Source organism: Pygoscelis adeliae, unplaced genomic scaffold (assembly GCF_000699105.1).
Source record: "Pygoscelis adeliae isolate BGI_AS28 unplaced genomic scaffold, ASM69910v1 Scaffold919, whole genome shotgun sequence".
Classification (NCBI taxonomy): domain Eukaryota; kingdom Metazoa; phylum Chordata; class Aves; order Sphenisciformes; family Spheniscidae; genus Pygoscelis; species Pygoscelis adeliae.
In genome coordinates this window covers 149,113-160,249 of record NW_008825509.1, presented here as the reverse complement: position 1 = coordinate 160,249, position 11,137 = coordinate 149,113, and the positions used below count along the sequence as shown (strand labels likewise).

At 50.9% G+C, this 11,137-nt stretch overlaps 1 long non-coding RNA gene across 1 annotated transcript; it reads left to right on the top strand.

Annotated features, from left to right (window-relative positions):
• Positions 1-5,852: 5,852 nt before the first annotated feature.
• LOC103923296 lies at positions 5,853-8,632 on the top strand. Its single transcript, XR_663923.1, has 4 exons — positions 5,853-5,897; positions 7,129-7,202; positions 7,791-7,894; positions 8,380-8,632. It is a non-coding gene; the product is annotated as an uncharacterized LOC103923296 (long non-coding RNA).
• The last annotated feature ends 2,505 nt before the right edge of the window (positions 8,633-11,137 follow it).

Sequence of the window (11,137 nt, the reverse complement as noted above, 5' to 3'; positions counted from 1 at the left end):
TTCCCAGTCTCTCTGGCAGAGACGCACACCCCAGCTGGCAGCAGCCAGCCCACGGAGCCGCTGTTTACAAAAGGGCAGGAAAGCTTTATTTAGAGTAGAAAACCCTGTCGGCCAGCAAAAACAGTCCGTTCGGTAGAAAAACCCCTCCGTTCCTCAAACGACTCCCGTGGGAAGGGCAGCTCGTCCCACCTACCTTTCGGCCGCACCTCGGGGAGCGGTGGAAACCCCGCGGCAGCCGGTGCCATGGGGGAACGGGTTTTCTGGGTTTCCTTCATCCACCTTCTCGTCTCCTGCAGCGAAAACACCGAACAATGTCCCCTCCAGCGACTTCCGCAGGAATCCTGCTAATGTCATCTCCTCGGGCACGAGTCATTGTTAAGGGAAGAGTCTTATTTACCAGCTGCATTTTTTTAATTTCCCTTCAAGTTTTGCTTCCGCCTATTAAAGCTGGGAAATGACGCGCTGCATCCGAGAGCCGGGGACGGCGGTGATCTCATTCGCACCTTCGTCCTCAGCGTAAAACCCACAGCCGGGGTACAAGCCCCCACCCGCAGCCTGCCGGGCTTCCACCGCGCCGGGATGCTCAGAGCATCCCCGGGATGCAGCAGCCTCGGCACCGTGAGAAGCGAGAGCCGGCTTTGCCACCCCTTTCTGGAAAAGCCATTTAGGGGTTGGTTTTTTCTTGGCTCGCACATTGAGTTTTCCCACGTGAAACGTGAAAGGCATCACTCCCACACCGCTCCCTCGCTGCTCGACCTTTTACGGTTTGGTTTCGGCACGTAAACTTTAATAATAATATAAAAAAAAAAAAAAGCCATAAAAGCACAGAGATTGTGCAAAATAGGAATTAGGTTTTGGGAAAGGAGCATGGGATCGGAGATGGAAAAGATGTTGGTTTGGCTGCTTTTTTTGGCTGCTCTTCAGGCGATGTCTTTGCTCTGTGTTGCGAGACACAAAAAGGGGGTAAGAACAAACACAAAAGGAAAAAGCGAAACAAAACAATGGGAGCGTTTTCTTTTTCCAGCCAGAACCAGAATTCAAAATCCGCACCCGCATTTCCCCGGCGGCCCCCAGCAGCCGAGGACCATCCCTCACGCCACGAAGAGGCGGGACGCTGCTGGGGGATGCTCAGGCTGGACACCGATGCGTTCGCAGCCGTGAAAGAACAGCACAGTTTGGTGCAAAGGGTTGGTTTGCCCCTTCGTGTCACCTCAGAGCGCGTTTCATCCGGCTCCCTTAGCGGCATCTCCGTGCTGCAGGTACCACATTTTTGTTTTTTCCAAGTTTTTTCAAGTTTTACGCCGTCACGTCCAACCACGAGGAGCTGTCCTCAGCCCCAAGCCGGCAAATCCCTTTGAATTCAGACTCCAAGTTTGCGTGCCAAGAAGTTGGTCTGTCCAACCCCATCCGCTCATCTAATAAAAGACACCACCATCCTCGTAAACCTGCCTTGCCCCTTCCCTCCCCATCACTTTCAAACCACAATATTTTAACTCTTTCACAGCTCGACATCTCCCCACGCTTCCCAAGCACCTCCCGGCCGAGCCGGCAGCTCCGGCCCCAGTGGGATTCATCCCAACGAGGTCAGATTTCTGCTTGGGTTGAGATTTTGAGTTTTGATGTTATTTTTGTGGGTCGAGGGGAGGGTTTGGAGATATTTGCTTCCTGTCTGCTCAGCCGCTCGGCCTTCCTCCGCGCTTCACCCTTTGCCAAGCATCTCCCTACGGATGGGAAAAGCCCCTTCGGCAAAGCACGTCCAGCCCCGGGAGGCTGCAAACCATTTCTGGGATGCGCTTGAAGAGTTCTTCAGTTGGGTCCCCTCTTAGTCGAAAAAAAATAATAATCTGCCTTTAGAAATCCTCGGCTTAAAATCGATACGAGCCCCCGGCTTAAAATCGATAGGAACCCTCGGCTTAAAATCGATAGCACAAGGGTGAGAAAAATATTGACTGCCGCTGCTCTCCCCGGCTGGTTGCCCCGTCGATCACAGAATCATAGAATAGACGCCCGCACCCATCCCACCACGGCCGGTGGTTTTCGATCCCCGCCTGCAGCCCGTGCTCCCTGCTTCGGTCTCGGCTCAGCACAGCTGTTTGCCATTAAAACCTCTCACCCCCCTGAAAAACTCGCTTCCGTTTTCTCATCTGCGAGAGGAAACTCCCCAGCCCACATCCCGCGGGGGCAGGCACCCACCGAGGGAGGCGGGGAGGGGGGGGAGACGGATGCAGCCCCCCCCCGGGTCCGTGCTCCGGGGGGAGCATCGTCCTCCGGGCGTTTGGCTGGAGAAAAGTGAAATGTAGGGCTGGGAAAAGATTTTGAAGATGGGGAGAAGGTGCCTCAAGGGATGGTGGATAAAGACAAGGCGAGAGCACGGTCTGCACCTCCTCCCAAGGTCGTCCCACGTTCGACCACCCTCCTGGCTGGGAAGGGTTCTCCTTCCAGGCGAATCTTCCCAGTTATGAACTTCTTCTCGTCACACCTCAAAAATGCAGCTCCTCTCTTCCTTTCTAAGACTTCTCTTGCTCTTTCTCAGTTTGCTAGCATCCACCTCGGGCACCACATCCAAGAGCCCCCAAAACACACCACCACGCTCAAGAGACCAGCTGAGAGAGGAAACCGTCTTGGGTGAACGTGTGGGTTTTTTCCCCACGAAAACCCATTTTTATCGCTGCGCAAGCAACAAAGTCACAGCGATCTCGGCACCCGCGCGGCGGCAAACCCGCAGCGGTGAGCAGCCCCCACCACGCGCCGCTCAGGAACTGATTTTACACCAGCTTGGTCACACCTAATTTACCTCCCGCTCCTTCTATTCCCCTTTCGCCTCGTGCCCCAGTTCACACCAGTATCACGTCGTCTCCTCGGAGAAGGCCGCCTGCACCGGTATCGGCTTTTCCCCACAAAGCAGAGGAGCCAGATTTTCTTTTCCTACCCATTTCCCTTCTAAGAAACGTTTTCCTATTTTGTTTTTATTTTTAGAGAAGAAAATAAGCAGCTTGATAGCGATATGTACCAAGGCACCACACCCTGCGGATGCAGTAACAGGAGCTGACCGTAAACACCAAATGGGGCTCCTAAAGCATCCCAACCCGGGGTGTTTCTATCCACCACAAAATAAAATAAGCCCGCGACCGTTCGCGTTTCTTCTTACTGCTGGAGAAACTGAGGCATGGGAAGGTGAAACGAAGCCAAGGAAAAAAATCCCCCAAGATTTCAAGGGAAGTGGGGAACTAAATCTGGCTCCCAGTTGTCGTTTCTGCCTTTGCTCTGAATCGCCGCCTTCTCTACGAGAAGGATTTGCGATTAATAACTCCTGCTATACTCTGTTATAACATAATCAAAACCACCCTCCCTCTATTTGCAAGCTCATCCAGCGGCGCTAACCCTCCCTGGGGAATAACTTCCCAAGATTTGCAACTTGGCCATCGGAAAAGTCTTTGCAAAGGGAAAAATCTTCCATCACTAGAGCGGTGTCACGGGCATCCCACATCTCCCGGCCCATGTAGGACAACCTCTAGCCCAGCCTGCCATCGCACCCCTTGGCAAATTGCAGAAAAACTTGTCTTTTCTCCGAGCGCGGGGGCTGCTCGGTCCAGCCCTCGCAAGAGTCATTTCCTGCCTCTGCTGGGACGGCTCGAGAAATTCTCGAGCAGCAGCACCGAGCCGCACCGGCGGACGACACCGAAACGTAGGATGACGAACTTCTTAATTGCAGCACTCTTGGTTCTTCATTTTTTACTGGGTAAATATGTTTCTCCGGTTTTCCGGCTTGCCGTTTAATTTAATCGCGCCGCTAAGTGCTGGGCTCAAATTCTTTCTGTGCTTCTGGGATGCTGCGTGGCACTCGGGGTGGGGTCTTGGAGGCTGAAAGGTCTTGGGGTGTTTGCTTGGAGATGGGGGGTCAGTAGCAAAAAAAACCCAAAACCCAGGGGAAAACCTGGTGCAATTACTAGAAGTTACGGTGAAGCGTGTGCTTGGAGAATATAGTCTGTGCTTGCAGAGTATAGCGTGTGCTTGCAGAACACAGCGTGTGCTTGGAGAATAGAGCCTGATAATTAACGTTTTCCATACTGCATTCAAAATAATTTGCAATATACAGCTGGGAGCTATTAAGAGAGACAGATACAGGCAAGGGAAACAAAAAAAACCCAAACCAGGATTTCCTGAAGTATTAGGTGGGCACTTAGGAGATGCGGGGAGACCGAAGTCAGGGGCAACCGAGGGAGGAAAACCACACAGCACTGGCAGCGCCCGGGAGGGCCGAGCGGCAGCTTGAGGCAGGAGCCTGCAGCTAATTAGGGATGAACACATGTGCAGTGAAGTAATGTTTCTGGGAATGTGAGATAGCAGGCAGCACCGGCCGAGGGGGGGGATAACTGGAAACTGGCAGCTGCCCGCAGTTCCGCCGTGCCTGCCGGCCGCAAAGAGCCTTCCTCCTTCTCTACCGCGCCAGAAGAACGAAGCCAAACGCGAAGCATCACGCGAGGGGTTAAAGGCAGCCGAGGAGGGGGGATTTCCAGATGGAAGCTCTTTGCGGCAATACAACTCCTCTATTATTCTTAGCATGGCTCCAGTGTAAATACAACAGCCAACTTGGAGTAACTTTCTCAGAAAGCTTTGTGCATGGGATAATGTGCCCCGAGAGCTGGAGTTTACAGCACTGGAGTCAAAAAGGACAGAGTATTTTCGAAGGGCGAGTGTGGGAAGGGGCGTGGGGTGGATGGGTGTACGCTACGCCACGCAGCTCCCGATGTCGGTCCGAGTTTCCCCAAAAGCTCAGCATGGGGCTAGGACGGTTTTACACAGCAAGGCCGAGCGACGGATGAGGCTGCGGCGTATCACGACCTGCAGACCTGACCCCTATCCCAGGGCTTTGATGCCTGCGCAGAAATCTTTAGGCTGGGGCACTGTTTTCAGATAATTTCCCGATGAGGGGAGTTTTTTGGACCTGGGCTTCTCGCTCAGCTCGCTGCCGGCACTGAGAAACTCGGGGCTACGTTAGGAAATGGTGGCAAGTTTTAGAGAGGGGTACCCAGAGCTATGGCTGGCCCCGGGCATGACTAATGGCATCATTAAAGTTATTAATAGTATAACTTATAATATTAATATTATAATTATCTTTATGAGTATATATGAGTATTAAAATATACTATAGTATCTTATTGTATGAGTCTCTCATTACATTATTGTATGAGTATGCAAGTATATGAGTACACAAGTATTATAATGTTAATATTCCCAATTAGTCTGCTTTGTAAGACCCCGAAAAAAAGAAAACACGTTTAACCTTGTATTTGGAAAAGGGAAATGAGCGACTTGACACATCTTTGACAATGCCATACGATTCAGAAATCTATTTATAGTGACCCAACCCTAAGGAAGCGCAAGGCTCCTTTCTGAGCCTTCAACAATTTCACAGCAAAAGGCACACGAGGAATAAAGCAGCCGGGCCGGTGGCTGAGGAGCAGCTCCAAACGCACACAGCAGAGCTTCGAGATCCACCCCGAAATAAATTTGGGGTACGGGGTGCAGGAACGTGCAATCCCATTACTGCATCTCCCTCTCCCGGCACCTATCTGCACCCAAAATAAAGGGAAAAAACCCACCTGGGACGAGCTCTGGTCCGGTCTGCAACACGATGCCTTTTGTCGTGAAGTCTCTGATTTAATTACGGGCCAGATTGCGAATCCATTACTCCCACCAGGGAAAAGGTTTTGCACAAAGCGCCAATAAATCAACGAAACTATTCATGTGAAACCGTATCCAGCCAGCTCGACGTGAGTCTCTGCTTACGGTGCCCGACGATGAACCGTTCATTTTCTGTTTGTTTTCAGGGAATGCTGAGATAGCAGGAGAAGAGGAGATAACAGATTTTTTACACGACTACGCATCTCTTTTCAGTGAGAAATTCTTGCTTTTTCTGGATCGTTTTATGCAAGTTGCGTGAACAATTTGGAATAACCGGGTTTGGAAAGGATGCTGGGAGGTCGCCATCCAGCCTCCGCCAGGCAGGGAGAGCAGGCTTTGCCCATAAAAACCAATGCAAAGGCACTGAGAAGCCACCGAATCGAGTCCCCTGCAGTTACAAATAACCCCAAGGGACGCTGAGCCCATCCCACCTCCCTGTGCTGCCACCAGCACAGACCTCAGCGCCCTCAAGCTTTAATTTAAGCTAAAAGCTCAAGGCTGCTCAAGGAAACGAAGGCGCTGCCGCGGCCCGAGGTCCTTCTCCTTTGCAGAAATACCCGTAGGAAAATGGATCTGAGGTCTGGGGAGACGCTGCTTAGATGAATTAAGAGGGTTTGCTGAATCGTGGCTGCGTGGGAATTCGAGCGGCTGGTTACAGCCACTGCGGGTGCTCAGGCAGGACACGTGAGCAAAGCAGCAGCAGTTTATTTATCTGAGTTATTCGGATTAATTTGAATTACATTGACTATTCAGAGGGGAAAAGACGTGCAATAATCATGTCACGATATAAGGGTGGGACTCATCTCGCTTAACGCTGGATGATGTGCACAGAACACGGGTGCCCCCGACCTCCTTTAGTATCAGTGGAGAGAAACTGGTACCCAGTATCTCCCCCGACTGTAAAAGGAGCCCCTGGAGACCCTCTCAGATGAAAACGTTTGTGTCTGAAGCACATCAGGAACCTCCGATACAAACGTGAATAACCGGTAGGAAATACATGCCCTAACACCGAATGGCTCTGACCACTATAAATTAAGCGATGCTTTGGTGTAAAACATAAAACAAGATTAAAAGCAGAGTTAAAAGACATTTTTCTGGAGCTGTTCTGCCCCCAGTGGTTCTCGTTCCCATCTGAAATCACGTCTCGCTGAGCTAAAAAGGTTACTGAGATGGGCTAAGAGCAGAGAGAACCCCGGTAGCTGCTCCTGGGCAGAGAGACTCGCTTTGATTTCCACAGCAGTAAGAGATTCCTGCACCCCCCCCAGCACGCTGCCGTCGCTGCTCACAAGCAAACTCAGCCCCCAACCCAGGCAGCCTCTAAAATTAAGTTTCCTATGGAATCGATGCTCGGTGTTATTCTTATGATGGCTTGAGTGGGTAAGACGCCTTCCTGGTTATACTAAATATTAATACGGACTCATCAGGACAGTGTTTTCGTTCCAGGTGATTACTTATATGCAACGGTAGAATATTACTCTGAGAACACCACGTTAATCCCCACCATTTATTCATATGAGGTGAGTTGGACTTTCTCTTCGTATTTCTGAAAGAAAAAAAAAAAAAAGGGGGGGGCCTTCCTTGCCAAAACCACTGTTGCCAGAAGAAATAAATGGATTTAAAATGTTGATTTTAACTCACTGAACAACTCCAGTTTGGGCAAAGAGCATCCACACAATAGCTGTGATTAGTTTGCCACGGACTTCTTTTGCCAGTTCGCGCAGAAGGTGGTCAGAGAAGGGGAAATTCCCGGTTTTCCTAATTAAGTGACATCAAACCTGTCCCAACGGGGCATCCCTCTGGCTCCCTTACAAGTTAATCCTGTGCTGTGACATCATAGGTTATTCCTTTTCCCCATACCTCCATCCAAGCACCACCAGGGCTTTGGGGAAGGGACTTGCAGGAGAGAACGCCGCCCCCCCCCGTTTCCCTTTGCTCAGCAACAGATAAGGATGTTCCAGGGCAACGATGCGATTTCTCCCCCACGGAGCAATCACCGGGGGTAGTTAGGAAGGCAGAGGAGCTAGTCAGGGCACGAACTCTGCCACCGGCTTTTAGCACATTAAAACAAGCGGTGTTCGACTGATTTCTTTTCGTTGACTTGCCAGGAGTCGGTGGGATCGCCCCTCCGGTGCCACCTCCCCCTCGTCGTCCTCCTCAGCCTCCTGGGTTTCCTGCTATGACTCCCCTGCACCGTGCTCCTCCTCAGAAGGTACTAAAGCCCCGTAGGATTTAAGCACTCCCTAAAAACATGTCTTTAAGCCAGCAAAACCCAATTCTTTCTAAAGCGGCAGCAAGCAGCACTTTGCAGCAACCTTTCAAAATAATAAAAAAATAATAATTAAACCTTTTGGGCATCCAGCTGCAACGCTAGGGACAACCAAAGCAGCTTTAACTGCTACTAATGACCCAAAGAGGCATTTTAGGGTATTTTTCCAAAGCACCCAAGTGACCTCTTTGCATACAGCCTTCAGCGGGAGCTTCAATGGCGGGAACACCTTTATGGTACCCCTGGCCCAAACTGGGTCTCAGCCCCAGGCACCGCCGCTGCTCGACCACCCAAATCCCCTTTTTTCCAGAAGCTGAAGCTCACCGACATCCCAGGTGCACACGAAACCCCCGTCCCGCCACAAGCATGGCTTGAAACACAATAGGAGGACGTGGCAACCGCTTCCTCACCTTTTCCCCTCGTTTCAGACATGACGGCTTTGATGAAGAAAAGAACATCGTCACCGCGTTGGAAACTACATCCTCTAAACGAAGCGGTCATCTCCATTTTTAGTACAGTTGTGACTTTATGTACAAAGTTTTCAATAGATGGATGATGCCGTCCTGAGCCATAAAAGTTGTGCAAACACTGAAGAGCTTTGTAATGACTAGGTTCTTTCCTATTTCCTATTATTCTGTTGTAAATATGAACTGCTGCCAATAAAATGACTAACAATCGGTGTTCGGTTTCGAGCGTGCAGCCACCAACACCCTCTGGGAAAGCACGAGAAACACCAGCCCCATCCCACCCCCAAGCTGGGCTAACCTGCTCCTCCCGCCCCAATTCCCACCCCATTTCTCCAAGAAAACCTCGGCACCTTGGGGACCAGATGCAGATTTTGCCATGTCCCATCTTCCCGAGCCACCACGTTAAATGGGGCTGTTTGGGAACAAACCCTCCATGCCAGCAACCATCCGCCACGAGGTTTGCGGCGGCCAGCGGCGCGGTTTCATTTGCAGTCGCTCGGTAAATAATCGGTCAACACCAGCAGAACGGGAATGCAAGAAACTTGTACAGCGCTTGTCCCATCAAAAGGATCTTTTCAAGCATTGGAACCCATAACCTACAAGCTAACAGCTAGCTAGAAAAAGCAGGCAGAAGTTTTCCACTTAGGTTTTTCCAGAATTGTTCTTAATACTATTTGTTTTCTAGGAACACCCGCGGTATCTGCGGTGCAATGAGAAGCTGGACCGAAAAAAAAGTCCCTCCAGCCAATACAGCCTACACCAGCTCCCCACGCAGAACAAACTGTGCCAGAAATGTTTTTTTTTTTTGGTCAGGAAATCTGAGTTTAAAGCTCCTTTTGGCCCAGCTGGGGGATTTTTTTCCCACACTCTGTGTGCCTACACTGCTTTTCTTTGGAAGAGTTATGGGGAAGGAGGGGGAGCAAACCTGATCCAGGTGCACCCGCGTGGTCTTGGAGCTCCTGCACGGTCTTGGAGCACCCGCAAGTCAACAGAGGTTGAGTCAACCCAAAAGAAAGAGCTCATGGTGGTCACGTCCGCGCGGCCCCCAGGTTTGCAGAGCTTCAAGCTCCCTCGAGCTCGCCCTCAAAACGCCAGGCAGAAATTCCCCAGTCTGCCGGAGGAGGTACAAGCCAAACTCACCCACCTCCCCTGCACCCATAGAGCAGCGGTGCCATGTCCAGCCAGTCCTGCCATCCCTCACCTCAGTTTGCGGGATTATCTAGGCTGCCAACCTTCAAAAGCAGAAGTTTTATTTTCTGGGGACGCCAAGAGGCTCCGAAACAGGGCCAGGAGCTGCCGAAGGGAGCGAGACCCGAATGCGCTGCCAGCCAGTGCCACCTCCTGGCTCCTCGCTGCTATAAAAGTTGATAAAAAATGAGCTTTACCTAGGAGAGCTCTGGAAAATAATCTCTGAATGCGCAGCGCTGAGATTTTTAACCCTGCAATGAAGAAAAAAAATTAAGGGAAAATGAAATATGTGCATGAAACTTATAACATGCTAAATTTATTAATAAGAAAATATTACTAAATAGTTAGTGGCATCGATACTCAACGGCGGCGTTCCCGACACCGAGGGACAGAAAACCACAAGCCCTTTCCGAAAGCGTGAGACAAACCCAACCACACAAAGTCAAATATGCGAAGACGTATACAATAAACCCAGTTTATTGTACAAACCCAGCTTAGTTTTATAGCTCACTGCAAGACCAGAAGAAGGGGCCAAAACCAGCATTCGAGTTATAGCAGTGTTTCGGATGAGGTGTGTCCTGACCTAACTACAACTAACGACGTATAGCTGGAAACAACCTCACCACTTTCCCAAAGCAGGTATTATTCGCCAAAATCTCTAGTTTCTAAACGCTCTTTTTTCTTGCAACGCTAAACGCACCTTCCCTCAAGTGGTAGGAAAAGCATCGGTCCCTGCTGCTGGGCTCTGCTCCAGCCGGACCATCCTCGGCCACCCCCAACGCCCCAGGTCCAACCTGGGGAGCTCCAACCGGGGGAAAATCCCAGGTTTTCTTGTTATGGGACTTGCAGTCTCGCACCTGATACTAAGAGTGAGCAAACGCACTTGTATCAGTGAAAATATTAAGAGTTTAAGAGGTTATTTTAATTCTTTTTCTTTGGAAAGGCATGCCTGCGTTTCTAATAGGAAAACCAAGATCTCACCCGGGGTCCTTTCCGACGGTAAAGCCGGGAGCTTTTCCTCAGCCCGCATCCGAAGCCGGGGGTGAAGCCATCCTCCCGCATCACGTCCGGATGCTTTCACAGGTTGCTTTCCCGGATTTACCCCTTTGTTCACTGCTCGTGCAAGGCCTGCCTGACCCTCGGCTCTGCAAACGGCCGCCCAGCTCTCGCAGCAAACCTCCACGGGGTAAGCTGCTTTAACACAAAGAGGATTTCCCTCCGGTTTTGAAAACCTTTCCTAGTTATCTTCAGGCAAGAAGCAAGCAGGTCTCTCAAGGCCTCTGGTGTTTTCTAGCAGCATCTTATCAAACTCTTTGAGAAACAAATTGTGCTGCACCTGCTCTTTAGCACGGCTCCCAGGATCCGGGTGCAACGTCCCGGGGGAGCTGCAGACCACGGGGGCTTTGCGAGCGCCCAGGCAAGTCCTGCGAGTTGATGCAACTCCGCTCACCCTCTGCCATCCCGCCGTGGAGGGTAACTGTGGTTTTTTTGGATGCATTTAACGTGGTCCAGCCTCAGAAGGGGCATCCAG